General features: G+C 39.6%; 1 protein-coding gene across 2 annotated transcripts in view; it reads right to left on the reverse strand.

The window, feature by feature from the left end:
• Window positions 1-13,846, reverse strand: part of Dpp10 (dipeptidyl peptidase like 10) — a 1,497,630-nt gene that overhangs the window by 814,852 nt on the left and 668,932 nt on the right. The gene's annotated exons all lie outside the window — the stretch shown is intronic.

A 13,846-nucleotide genomic window follows, 5' to 3' on the forward strand; every position in this document is an offset into this window, starting at 1 on the left:
AGGTGGAGAGAGGTGAATTTCTTGATTTTACTGGCCAGCCAGACCAGACTACTTGGTGATTTCCAGGCCAGTGAAAGATCCTGTCTTATAACGGGGGATAGAATGGGAATCAACCACCTGAGGTTATCCTGTGGCATTTGTGTGAATGTGCACTTGTGAATACATGTATGCATGCACATGCACCTGCACACACATGAACAAACATACAATATACATGAATGCACAATGAAAGGAAGTAGGGGAAAAAAGAATTAAAGATAGAGAGGGGGGAAAGACCCAATATAAAGATTTCTATAGAAAATTGGGAACTGTAAATAATGATATATCAGGTTGGAAAAAGTGGAAAAAATATAATATTTAAGATTATGAGTATGCTTAAAATAACCCATAAGTAAGATATTCTTGATATATAAAACTATATACTTAAAAGAATTATGTACATTTCAGTCCAAAATGACTCATATAGGAATCCAAACAAAAACAAAAAAAATTAGTAACTATGGTGTCACTTAAACAGGTCTAGGAAATGTAATCAGAACCTTCAAGTTCAAAAGGAACATTACATGGTGGCTCTGATGGTTAGTTTTAACCATCAATTTGACATGGTCATCTAGGAAGAGAGTGTCAATGAGGGATTGTCTGTATCAGGTTGATCTGTGGGTACATCTGTGGGAGGTGGTATTGATTGCCTTAATTGATATGGTAAGATCCACTGCCTGGTTTGGGGCCCTGGATTATGGAGGATCAAGGAAGCTAGCTGAGCACTAAGCACACATTCATGTCTGCTCTGCTTCTGACCAGATGTGATGGGGGCAGCTGTCTCAAGCTCCTGCTGCCATGACTGCCCCATGATGGATTAGAACCTGGCGTTGTGACTTACAATAAACTCTTTCTCCCTTAAGTTGCTTTTCATCAAAACCATGTTTGATACAATCAAAGAAAGGTCTGAGAATTTTCTACAGCCAAATGATCTCAGAATCAAGAAGTCCCGCTATCCCATACACAATGACTAAGAAGTCAGTGCAGTTAAACACATTAAATTGAAACTGCCCAAGGAGGAAAATAAAGGCCAAAAGTGTAAAAGCAAGCATGTCTTCAGCAGATAGCTGTGAACAAAAAAGAAAGACAGGTTTTAAAGGAGCATGAGCTAAACTGACAGTTAACTCATCACCAGAAACAAAATTGGAGGTAGACCAGAAAAGGGAAGCACCAATACAAGGCTCTAAAAAGAATGATCATAACTAAAGAATGGTCTGTGACTGTAGGAATGGAACTGAACTGTTTGGACAAGCAATTGTGAATAAGGTATCAAGGACTGACTTTCACTGAATACTTAAAACATGCATTAATATAGAAGATAACTGATTGAGGTAACTACATCTGAAGCATAAGAAATAATACAAAATCAAAACTCAAAAGAGGAAAGGTGTGTGGAGGAGCTTCCATATTGTGACCTGTGTGATGTCTGAAGTCACAGGTTGGTCTTGTTTTCTCAGGATGTAGTCAGAAAGGGAGTATTTTACGCTTTCTGTGCCATCTGGACTCTTCAGATATTCTGCCTTTGTTGCACAGAGACAGCCACAGACAATTCCTGGAGCAGGAGTGTAACTGGGTTCCAAGAAAATGTTACTTATGAAGTCAAGCAGTAGGATATGGGCTGGCAGCCATCATTTCATGACCTTTAACTTAAGAACTTCCATCTCTACCCATATGCTTTACTTGGAAGCCAAGGAAGAAGAAATAAAGAAATCCCCACTCCTGAAGAAGACTCACATACTTTCTTTTGTTATTGTATTTTAACACACATGAGACCTGTATCCACAAATGAACAAAGTTGCTGGTGGTCCCCTCTATAAAGCCCAGACAACTAACAGAAAGTTGACTAATGTTCTCCTGCTCATGATCATTTCTGATGGCTAGTGTTGACAATCTGACAAGATTTGTAATCATCTGGCAGGCAAGCTTCCAAGATTTCTAGTAAAAACTTAGTCTCAGCCAGGTGGTGGTGGGCCATGCCTTTAATCCCAGCACTCAGGAGGCAGAGCCAGGTGGATCTCTGTGAGTTCGAGGCCAGCCTGGTCTACAAAGCGAGTTCCAGGAAAGGCGCAAAGCTACACAGAGAATCTCTGTCTCAAAAAAAAAAAAAAAAAAAAAGTCTCTAAGCATGCCCCAGAGGGATTATATTACTTAGATTAACTGTGGTGGGAAGACCTAAACGTGGGAAGCACTGGTTGAGGTTTGAATGTAATTGGTCCCAATAAGCCTATTGGGAGTGGCACTATTAGGAGATGTGGCTTTGTTGCAGTAAGTATGGTCTTGTCGGAGGAAGTATGTCACTGTGGAGTGTAGTTAGAGTTTTCCTGCCTGGCCCAGTCAGGACAAATCTCTCTTACCCGCCAGTCCCATAGTCGCTCAGACCCAACCAAGAAAGCACACAGAAACTCACATTGTTCACAAACTGTATGGCCATGGCAGGCTGCTTGTTATCTACCTTTTCTATCTTAAATTAACCCATTTCTGTTAGTCTATACTTTGCCACATGGCTTGTGGCTTACCAGTGTCTTTACATGTTGCTTTCCATGGCAGCGGCTGGCGGTGTCTCTCTCCAGTCTTCTACTTCCCAGAGTTCTCTACTCTCTTGTCCCGCCTATACTTCCTGCCTGGCCACTGGCCAATCAGAACTTTATTTACACAGAGCGATATCCACAGCAGTAGAGGTAGTCACTGAGGTTTCAAATATGCTCGAGGCATGCTCAGTGAAACAGTTCACTTCCTGTTGCCTTCTGATCAAGATGTAGCCAGCACCATGTCTCCCTACATACCACCATGATCACAATGGACTGAACCTCTGAACTGTAAGCTGCCACCATGATTAGAGGTTTCCTTTAGAAGAGTTGCCATGGTCATGGTGTCTCTTCAGAGCAATAGAAATCCTAAGCCAGCACCATTCCTTTGCTTAGGTTGATGGAGTGCACAGAGGGAGAAAGCTAGCCAAGTATAGCATTCATTGTTCCCTCCTCCATGACTGTAGGCATGATGGGACTAACTACTGCAAGCTCCTGTTGCCTTGACTTCTCCATCAGGAAAACAATATTATGGACTGGGAACTAAAATCTTTTCTACTTTAGCTTGCTATTTTTCTATCTATCTATCTATCTATCTATCTATCTATCTATCTATCTATCTATCATCTATCTATCTATTATCTATCTATCTATCTATATATATATCTAGGGCATCTTATCACAGCAACAGGAAGGAAAACGAACTATAGGGTATTTTATAGGAGATATAACTATAGAAAATATTAACAATTTCAACGCCACTAAAATTAGCTTTTATCAAGCTCACATTCCTCAGCAAGATGTGAAGTCTACATTCTGGTGGTTCTCAGGCCACTTCTATATCTCCACATCCCACTTAATTACTTTTCTATTATGTTATAAGACACCATGACTAGGGCAAGTTAGAGAAGCAAGGGATTATTTAGGGATTATAGTTTCAGAGGGTTAGAGTTCAGGACCATAATGGTGGAGAACAAGGCAGCAGGCATGACACTGAAGAAGTAGCTGAAAGCTCACATCTTGCTCCACAAGAACAAAGCAGAAAGAACTAACTGATAATGGTATTGGATTTTGAAATCTCAAGCCAATCTTCAGTGACAAACCTCCTTTAATGATGCCACACCTCCCCATCCTTCCCAAACATTTCCACCAACCTCAGACCAAGTATTCAAACATATAGCCAGCAGAAGCTATTCTCATTCAAACCACCACCTTCCACTCTCTAACCCCATAGGCTTGTAGCCATACTGGAATGCAAAATGCATTTAGTCCAACTTAAAAAGCCCCCATAGCCTTTTACAGTCTCAACAAGGTTTGAAAATCCAAGGTTTCTCCTGTTACTCAAGACAATCTCTTAAACATAATCCCTAGTAAAACCAAAAATCAAATTTCATACTTCCAACAAACAATGACACCAAGTATGCATTACTGATCCAAAAGGGAGGAATGGGAACATAATGAGACCAAAGAAACACTGAAAGCCTACAGGGCTAATTCCAATCTTGTGGCCTCATGGTTGATGTCAAAGGGCTTAGAATGCTATGCTCCATCCTTCTAACTTTGTTTATGCTAACACACTTCTCTTTCCTGGACTGGTTCCACTCCCTTATGCAGCTCTGCTTGGTAGTTATCCCATGTCTCTGGTATCTTCACCATTCTAGGGCATCCAATGCAATCTGGTGTTCACTTTCACAGCTTCAAGCAAAGGTCTCTCAGGACATTCATGCAGGGACCCTCCCTTGCCACATGACTGATCTCAGTGGGTTTCCCTAACTGATGAGAAATATTGTACAACCAGGAATATTTCTGTATCTTTCAAGACTCTGAAATTTGACTTCATTCTTGGATGGAGCATATCTATTCCCTTTAACTACATTTGCATAAACTTTGATTTGTTGTTGCTTTTTAGGCCAGAATATTCCTTAAGCTCTTTCCTTTCACAAACTGTGGGATTAGCCAAATGAGGCCCTTACTCCAGAGCTCTACTTCCTTTATTCCATTTCATATCAAGCTTCTCCTTATCTCTGTTGGCACTAATTTGGTTCAATGGCACAAGCTTGGTTCATTCATTAAATTTCTTGGGGCTTTTTCACCCTCTCAAACAGTATACTTTGTATTTCTTTTTGTCTCATTGTATATCTGCATAAGAGGGATCACTGATAACCTTAAAACAGTATCAATATTAGCTGTCTTGAAATTTCCTCTGCCAATGAAAACAAAACTTTTTTTTTTTTCCAAAATATCATAAGAATAGGCTGTAACCCAGTTGCTTCTGAAACCAGCTTAACTGGTCCTTCATAGTCCACATTGCTCTTGGCACTATTGTCTTCCAAGTTCCTACTAGAATGGTCCATTAAGCCCTGCTTACACTGTTAAATCACTTTTCTTGTCCAAAATACCAAAGTCTTCACATCCCTTGAAAAATCAACTAGGTCAGGTCTGTCACAGCAATAGCCCACATCCTGGAGTGGGGGTAACTTTTTTCTAAGTTATTTTTTACTGTTGTTATAAGACATCATGACAAAAGCAAATATAGAAAAAGAGTTTACTGGGGCTTACTGTTTCAGAGGATGAGTCTATGATCATTGTGACAGAGAGCATGGCAGCAAGCAGGCATGGCACTCAAACAGTAGTTTAGAGTTCACATTAGAACCACAAGCACAAGACAGAGAAAGCTATCTGGGAATGGTATGGGCTTTTTAAACCTCAAAGCTCACCCCCAGTGATACCTTTTTTAATAAGGCCATGCTACCCAATTGTTCCTAAACCAGAAATCAGGTATTTAGCAATCACAGTATTTCTGCTCACCACATAGCTTTCATGGAGGATTATGGTCTCCTGAGTACACTGTAGCTACTGTCTGCTACAGTATGTCTATATAAGCTATCCTTTCTGACATGCTATAACTTATATGATTAGTGCTAGAGTTATAAGATTCAGTCCATATGACTCTTCTAATGGCAAGTAATGTCCCTTAATCCAGGACCCACAAGCTATGGGTTGATATAACAATTGTCTGGTATTTCTGAGCACAGTAGATCAGACATTAATCCTATCTTTATCTTTGTATGCATTCAATGAAATGAATGTGTATATTAGTAAAACATTTGCTAAAGAAATAAAAGTTTTGGATACTCTTAATTTGTTCAGAGAATCAATCTAAATCAGAATTACCCATTAATGGAGTAACACATAAGCATCTTTTGAACAGGATTAGAAATAGGGGAAAAAAAAAAACTAAAATATTTTCTGTCCATTGTTAATGGTTTTATTCTTTGGACAATTTAACTGATCACCTATGTAATTCCAGTTATTTCAATAGTTAAATGGATCTTTTTTTAATGAAAACATGGAAATTATGGGAATGCATATAGAAAACAAATACATTTTTAACCGAGTCTGCATTTTTAAGTTAATTATCATGCATGTATATTACACATGCATGATAATTAGCTATGAGTTCCTTATAGTTATTCTAACTATAAAAATTTTTAAACATAATTCTAAAAATTTCTGTTCACTAACTTAATATGTTGAACATTCAGTGTTCTGCTTAGGTAAACTTTAATAAGCATTGTGTATTTTTTAAAAAAAGCAATTTGTTTATGCCTGCCTACACTTTAGTGCATTCTCCTTGCTCATTAATTTAAAATACAATGAAACTACTGGAGTGACTGTATTTCCCTCTAATTAATTCTTTTAAAAATAACTGACTTTAAAGCAGCTTTTACAATATTTGCCTAAATCTTTTCCTTTAAGAATGAATTTCCAACCATGATGTGTTGGTAAGATTATAGCACAATTTTCTTTTATTGCTTATTTCAAGAATGTTTAACATTTTCATGTAATATTGAGTTAATGTAATACTGATTAGCATAAAGTGAGGTCATTTGGTGTTCATTTGAATGTCACATATATATTCTTAAATATTTCATTATAATTTAACACTACTTAATATACATTAAAACAGATACCTTTATGTGTGTTTTTTGTTTGTTTGTTTGTTTTAGCTCCAGTTCTGTTCCTTCATGTAAGGGAGGTTAGTACCCCTAGTTAAGGAGTCTTTGGCAGTTTATGACTGCCTGGGGAAGGAAAATCATTCTTCTTTTGGTATGGCTACTGATAAGTTGCTCAGTTTCCAGAAAACTGGCCTAATACCTGTGGGCAAATGAGGAGTACTAATTGGACGTAATGTGTTATTTTTAATAAAAGGACATGAAATTGGGAGAGTAATTTGTTGGAAGGAGGAAATGAAGGGATTTAAATAGGAATGAAATTCTAAAAGACAATTAAAAAAAACCTCTACAATGATTTTGGTTTTACCTTGTTTAAGGATGTTAGTGTAAAAACCTTTAAAATGATTTTGGTTTTACCTTGTTTAAGGCGGTTAGTGTAACAACCTATACAGTTATTTTGGTTTACCCTGTTTAAGGCAGTTAGTAAAACAAATGGCAATGTTCTAAGAAGCCTAAAAAAAGACCTACCCCAAAAGCTGTCCTGGGCAGCCTTGTGGTTTGAATAAGTAATGTTTCCTATGGCTCATGTGTTTGAACACTTGTTTTCAAGATTTTGACACTGCTTTGGAAAGTTGTGGGTGATAGATAATTACATGTAATCTATGCGCATGTGCAGCCCAACCTTTAAAAAGCCGGCGCCATCTCACATGACCACCCCCCCCCTTCTCTCCTCACCCACGTGTGTGTTTCACCCAGGCCTGTCACCTCTATCCTCTTTAATAAAACTCTCCCGTGGTCTTGTCGTGTTCGGGACGTGTTTCTAGCGCCAAATAACTAACAGTGAGACCTTTAAGGGGTGGAGTCTCCTGGAGAAACTGTCATTGATGGCAGCATCAAGGCTTTTTATCTAGGCCCCATTCCTGTGCTCTCTTTCTCACTGATGACTAATGCCAAGTGAGCAACCAGTCTCTGCTTCCCACAGTCAGGCAGGAAATCAAGGCATTGTTTGCTGGTTCTGTTTACCAGATTTGGTATCGAGGAGTCAGGTCCTGAAACAACAGGTAAGAATTCAGTAAGATGTTAATGTAAATGAGTCTGTCAGAGAAGGCCTGATTTCATAACAAAGAAAGAGCACAAGATGTATTCAGGAGACCACCTTGCAGGGTCTCAGGATGCCAAATAACCATGTTCAAAAAAAAAAAAAAAATCTAGCAGGAGTGACTTTAAAAAAAATGTCTTGGGAAGGAGATTTTGTAACCTGAATTTTTTCCCCTTTTTTATGTCTAAAAGCATAATAAAGCATTCTGCTATAACATTACTTAATATGTAACTTGTATTGCTTTTCATAAAATAAAGGGTAGTTTTAAAAATAAAAATAAAAGAGTTTAAGGTAAAATGCTGTTTTGTAGCTTGGTCAGGAATTTTAACTTGTATCTGCCTCATAATTGGGGGGAAAAGGCACACATTTTAAATCAGGTGATTAGACAAGCTTTGTCAGTATATTTCTTTCACTGTAAATTTATTTGAGGTCAAGAAGAATTAAAGCTTGGCGCTGAAGTCCTCTTTGGCTATTTGACTTATTTCCTAGTTTTTCAGTGTTATCTAATGCTGTGCATGCAATCACACTGTAAAAGTTAGTTTTCTAGTTGCTGTGATAATAACACCCGACAAGAAGCCACCCAACAGATGACAGGTTTAATTTGGCTTAAAGTCAGAAGGTGCAGTCCACCAAGGCAGGGGGTCATTGCAGTAAGCATGGGAGGCAGCTGGTCACATTGAATCTGGAGTTAGGAAGCAGAGAGCTGAAGGCTGATGGTCAGCTCCCTTTGTTCTTTAAGACAGCCTGGAAGCCCAGTTCATGGACTCATGCCACACACAGGATAGGTTTTGCTGCCTCCATTAACTTAAACTAGATAATCTCTCACAGACAGGCTTACAGATTTGTCTCCAAGGTAGTTTGGATGCCTGTCAAATTGACAGTCAACATGAACCTTCAAATAAGCAGAAGTGCACATGTGTTCTTTGAAGTTCATAGTGAGTCTCATATGTTCTCATAAGTAATGGCTCAATCACTTTGTTGTTATTATTGAGCCAGAGCCATTCCCTAGCACATAGTAAATGAAGTATATGAAAGGCTTCATTCATGCAATTTTGATTACACAGTTATATGTTAGATTTGAATGGCCACTTCTTATATCATACCTGACTCATTCATTGCAACCAAAAGTTCAAGAATTGCTCACATGAAAAGAAGAGGCTGGCATAATGTATAAACATAATACCTGATGCTGGTAACAAATACTTAACTGTCAAAGGCTTAGAAAAAATATTGAGCAAACATACACAAAAGAAAAGAGCGGGTGTTGGGAGAAAAAAAAAAGAAAGAAACTGGAACACAGAAACACAAAGACTCTCATCTACAGCCACTGGAAGTATACATTTATAGAACCACTTCAGGGTGCATTTTAACCAGGTCTAGTAAACACAAGCAGGTCTACAGCCCACATCTAACCTTCACACATAAACACAAGGCATGTAAGAGGGTGGCGATGTTCTTAGATAGTTATAAAAAATAAGAAGAATGACTAAATTTGTATTAGCAGGAACAGGGAAGAATTTTCCCTGGCATGGCCATTATGTGGAATATTCTGTAGTCTTCAGAATGAATTAGATTGATCTCTTTCAACACAGACCAAATGAAGGATAATGGGCTGGATACAGCATACATTGTAAAGTTTTTTTCTTGTATACATGATGATTTGAGTAAAATTCGCCTAGCCCACACAAAAGAGCCAGGATTGTTGATAAGCACTGCAATCCCAGTGCTAGGGAGGTGGAAACAGGTAGATCAGTGGGACTCACCTGCTCACCTGCAAGCCAGAATAACCTATTTGTTGTGTTATAGTCTGATGTGAAACTCTATCTTTACAAAAAAAAAGTAAAATTGGACAACATCTGTGGAACAACACCCAACGTCATCCTCTGGCTTTCTTGAGTATATGCGTTCCACTAAACACACACACACACACACACACACACACACACACACACACACACCCATTATAAGGGACAATTTTACTTGTTAGAGTCTCGTATCAACTTAGGGACTCTGAGTATTAAGGATGGAGTAACTCTACCAAAAGTAATATGGAAAGAGATTGTGACCACATAGGTTGCTTTTGCCTCATTGTGTGGCAGATAAGGTTGCATAAGATAGAAAAACAACCACATTATCTTCTCTTCATCCCAACCCTGAAATGAAGAAAACTCAGTAGCCTCAGATGGTTTCCAAGCCATTAAGATTATACGAAGCTCAATAATGATTTAGAAACCCTAATTGAATGTTAGTTTACAGAAAACAACTGGCAAACATATTTTCAAAGTATTTTTGAAAGAGATAGTTTTGGCAAAATCATAGCTGATAACACTTTAGAGGGTTAGAATCTGAGGACTCTGGGCTACACTTAACACTGACATGGTGAGGCAGTTTCAAAGTTCTCAGTCTCTGGCTGCTGTGGGGTTCTTCTGAACTGACTGCATCTTTTGTTAAAGAGCCATTTGGAGACTTTGGCTCCTGCCTGCAGCTGGCAAGCAGGAGCAAGAAGCTGTTCTGGCAAAGCAAGTCTACCTTCTTTTCCAATGGCCTCTAAGACAGAGGGCTTGTGAAGAGTCTGTTTTCATCCAGCTGCCAGTGGTGGTACAGGTCACCCCCATGACCGAGTGCACTCCCCCTGGCTTTTTCTCAGACAAGTTCTCATAGTGGTCTGATGCTCACTGACTTAGCCTGGCTGGCCAGTAAGCCCTAGAGATCCACTGGACTCTGCCTCCACAGCACTGAGATTACAGGCACATACCCTCACACCTGCTTTTTAAATGTGGATTCTGGGGGATCAAATTCAGGTCTTCATGCTTGCTCAGGAAGGATTTTATCTCTCAAGCCTCTGAAATAAAACATGTCCTCTGTAGGACAATCACTTCCCCCAAGCACTTAGTCTCATGTCTTATCTCTTGTAACCCCAAGACATCTACAGATGATGGCAATCAAAACATGTGCCTCCCTCCCAAAGAAGGGTTTTGCTGACAAGATGAATTGTCCATTTGGTTGCTGAAGTCAAGCATATTAAACATGATCTCTTTCTTCAAACCCTGCCGAGATTTTACCTCTAAAATAGAATATACACAACTCCCCACAGGATTCAAACAGCATGACCTTGGCATTCAAATTCTTCACATGAGGTTACAATTCTCTGTCTCTACCACTCTACTTGAGTCTGTGGCATCATCATCTTTCTCAGTGATGAATATCCACTATCTCATAATACAGTGGGTCCACTCCTAAAAGTATAACAACTGGTGAACTGAAGGTTGCTTGATTAAAACTGTTTTCTAAAAGGTAAACTCGGGGCTATTGAGATGGCTCAGTGCTTAAGAGCACTTACTGCTCTTTTTCTTCACATCCAGGTTGGGTGGTAGCTAACAACCAACTCTACCTACAGTTGCAGGGGATCTGACACCCTCTTCTGGCCTTCACAGGCAACTGCACTCAGGTTCACATACTCCCACAGAAACACATACACAAGTGGTTAAATACAAAAGGAAAAAAATTAAATAAAAGGTACACTTTATGATCTTTGGAAGCTTGTAAGTTTTTCTCAGGTTCATAGTCTCAGAGACCCACCATTATATTAGATTGTCACCTTGCCTCAGAGTTCCTAAATTCTGGGAAACAATTTCAAGGATGTGGCTTTCCTTTTTCTTTTCTTTTGTTCTCTGTTTTAGTTACAACAACAGCAGAACCTTGGTGATAGTCTTGAGCTCTTAAAATTCTCTCCTTTTCTCTCCCTCTTCTCTCTCTCTCTCTCTCTCTCTCTCTCTCTCTCTCTCTCTCTCTGTGTGTGTGTGTGTGTGTACACATGCTATGGTGTGAGTATGGAGGTTACAGGACAACCATAGGCATGTTACTCCCCACCCACCTTGTTTGAGACAAGGTCTCTCCTGTAGTGATCTGATTCTTCTTTATGGGCTCCTAGGGATCCTCCTGTCGTTTCCTCCCTCTGCCCTGCAGGAGCACTAGAATTACAGACACAGGCATTATTGTGTCCTGTTCTTATGTGTGTTGTAGGGGTTCAAACTCAGGTAGTTAGGTGTGCATGAGAAGCATTTTACCCATAAACCTGTCACACCAGCACCAAAGGTAACTATTTTAAGTTAGACATAATTTATTACATAAAAAATATTACATGAGGTGAGTTTAATGAACACATTTCCTTCAGTGCAAAGTGTCAATGGTCTCCTGTGTCTCTAAGGAAAATTATCAAAGTTTCAAAGGGGTCTGTGCTCCATAGTAGACATGGTCACAAGTCATCAGCAAACCAGGACCAAGTTCATGTGCCCTGGACACTTCCTATGTTCCTGAATTCTCAGGACAGTGGGCTGAGTTGTTGAATACATGTGTGTGTGTGTGTGTGTGTGTGTGTGTGTGTGTGTGTGTGTGTGTTCATGTGTGGTCCCTGAGTCTTGGAGGCAAGGGGCATGATATAGATGTCTCATTTGGGGTTGAGCAGTCATAGTCATTTATTCTTCGCACTTGTCTAGTTGAACAGCTCTGTGTTAACTGCCACCCACTGAAAGGTCTCTGGTGATTGGCTAAGTGTTTCACTAAGCTATGGGTAGAGAGGTAGACAGTTGATTCCAGCATGAAGACAACTTTGGAAAACAATTAATATTTATTGTGAATCCGACCTTTTGTCTTAAAATTGCTATACAAAAGAAAAGTAAATTTAGGACAGACAATAATCATAAATGGAGGAGAAAATCAGGAAAGCTACATTTATTATTATTGCATCCAAAAGAAAATGTACGATATGACTTCCTGTTTAGTATGCTCATGCAATTCATCACTAATAAATCCCTGCACTCTTTCCTCATCAGAGTAAATTGGGAATTTTACGCCCTCCAAATGATCTTCACGCAGAGATGCCTTTTGCTTTTATTGTTCTTGAATTAACTGCATAATTCTGTCTGTGATGTATGTATACAGTTAAACAATTTTAACTCAACTGTAGTGCCAGAGCATCATTTTTTGAGGGGACTCAGTACAGGCTCAGAAAGGCAGGCTAGCAGGCTAAGTGTGGAAATACCGGCTGCACTCCACGCTGCTGTTTCAAGGGCACAGGTGAATTTTAAGCTACCACACTCTCATCCAATCCATGCACAGCCCAAATCACTCAGGGCAACAGAGTAAAGAATGACTTCTATGAATAAAATATAAGCCAAGATTGTTTCTTTTAAGAGAAAAGACATATCTATGCTAAATCATAAAACCTGTTTCTAGAACTGTTCCCTGTAGCAGTGTGGCTTGTCTGCTTAGCTTAGTCTGATTGTCACCCACTTGGTCGGCCTGTGACTGAGATATACATCAGGTGATGTATTTGCTTTTAAAGAAACAGAGGGGAAAGAAGGTATCCATGGGCTTTTGTTCACTTCCTATTCATGGCTCATTTCTAGCCTTCCTTCAGCCCCTTGCTGAATTCCACAATGTCTCCTTTTTTGTATTCATTCTATCTTCCCTGCCCTTTCCAGAAATAGGGTAGTTATCTCATCTCTGGACTCAATTTCCTCATTTGCAGGAGTAGGCCATCTTTCTTAGATGTTTTCTTTCTAAGTTCTTCTCTCTAGCCCTGCCTCAATAATGCTGATGATGATATGGAACAATTTGTAGAACCTATCTTCTGCTTATGTGACAAAAATGAAGTGGGGCCGTCTGGAAGGTTCCTAGACTACAGGGAAGGAAATGTCCCTCCACTTCTGAATGATATTCTAACAGAATTCTTAGACCATGAGAACCCTGCTGCCAGGTGCCATCTCAGCAGAGATGCTGAGCTTCAACATCAAGGAAATAGCTGGCTTTTAAGTTAGGAAGATAGCTCCATCAATAAAGTGCTTTCTTTGCAAGCATGTGGACCTGAGTTTGAGCCAGAACTACTCATGTGAAAAAGCAAGATGTGCTGACATGAACTTCGACTCCTAGCACTGGCGAGGAAGAGACCGGAGGATCCCTGGAGCTCACCAGCCAGCCAGCCTGGGACATGTGGTAAGTTCTGGGAGAGTGAGGGACCCTGAGTCCAAAGAAGATCGGCGGCTCCTTGAGAAACACTATCTGGAGTAAACCTTTATGTCAGCTCACAACTGAGCACTAAATCAAGGAAGGATGAGGAAGAAGAAGAAAGCAAAGGACAATGTGCATAGAGCACAGGATAAGAAAACATTCTTCGGGCTGAACACCATGGAGAAATTAGGCAGAGGAAAGATTATTTCAAAAGGAGT

The sequence above is a fragment of the Onychomys torridus genome, chromosome 11 (assembly GCF_903995425.1).
Source record: "Onychomys torridus chromosome 11, mOncTor1.1, whole genome shotgun sequence".
NCBI lineage: Eukaryota > Metazoa > Chordata > Mammalia > Rodentia > Cricetidae > Onychomys > Onychomys torridus.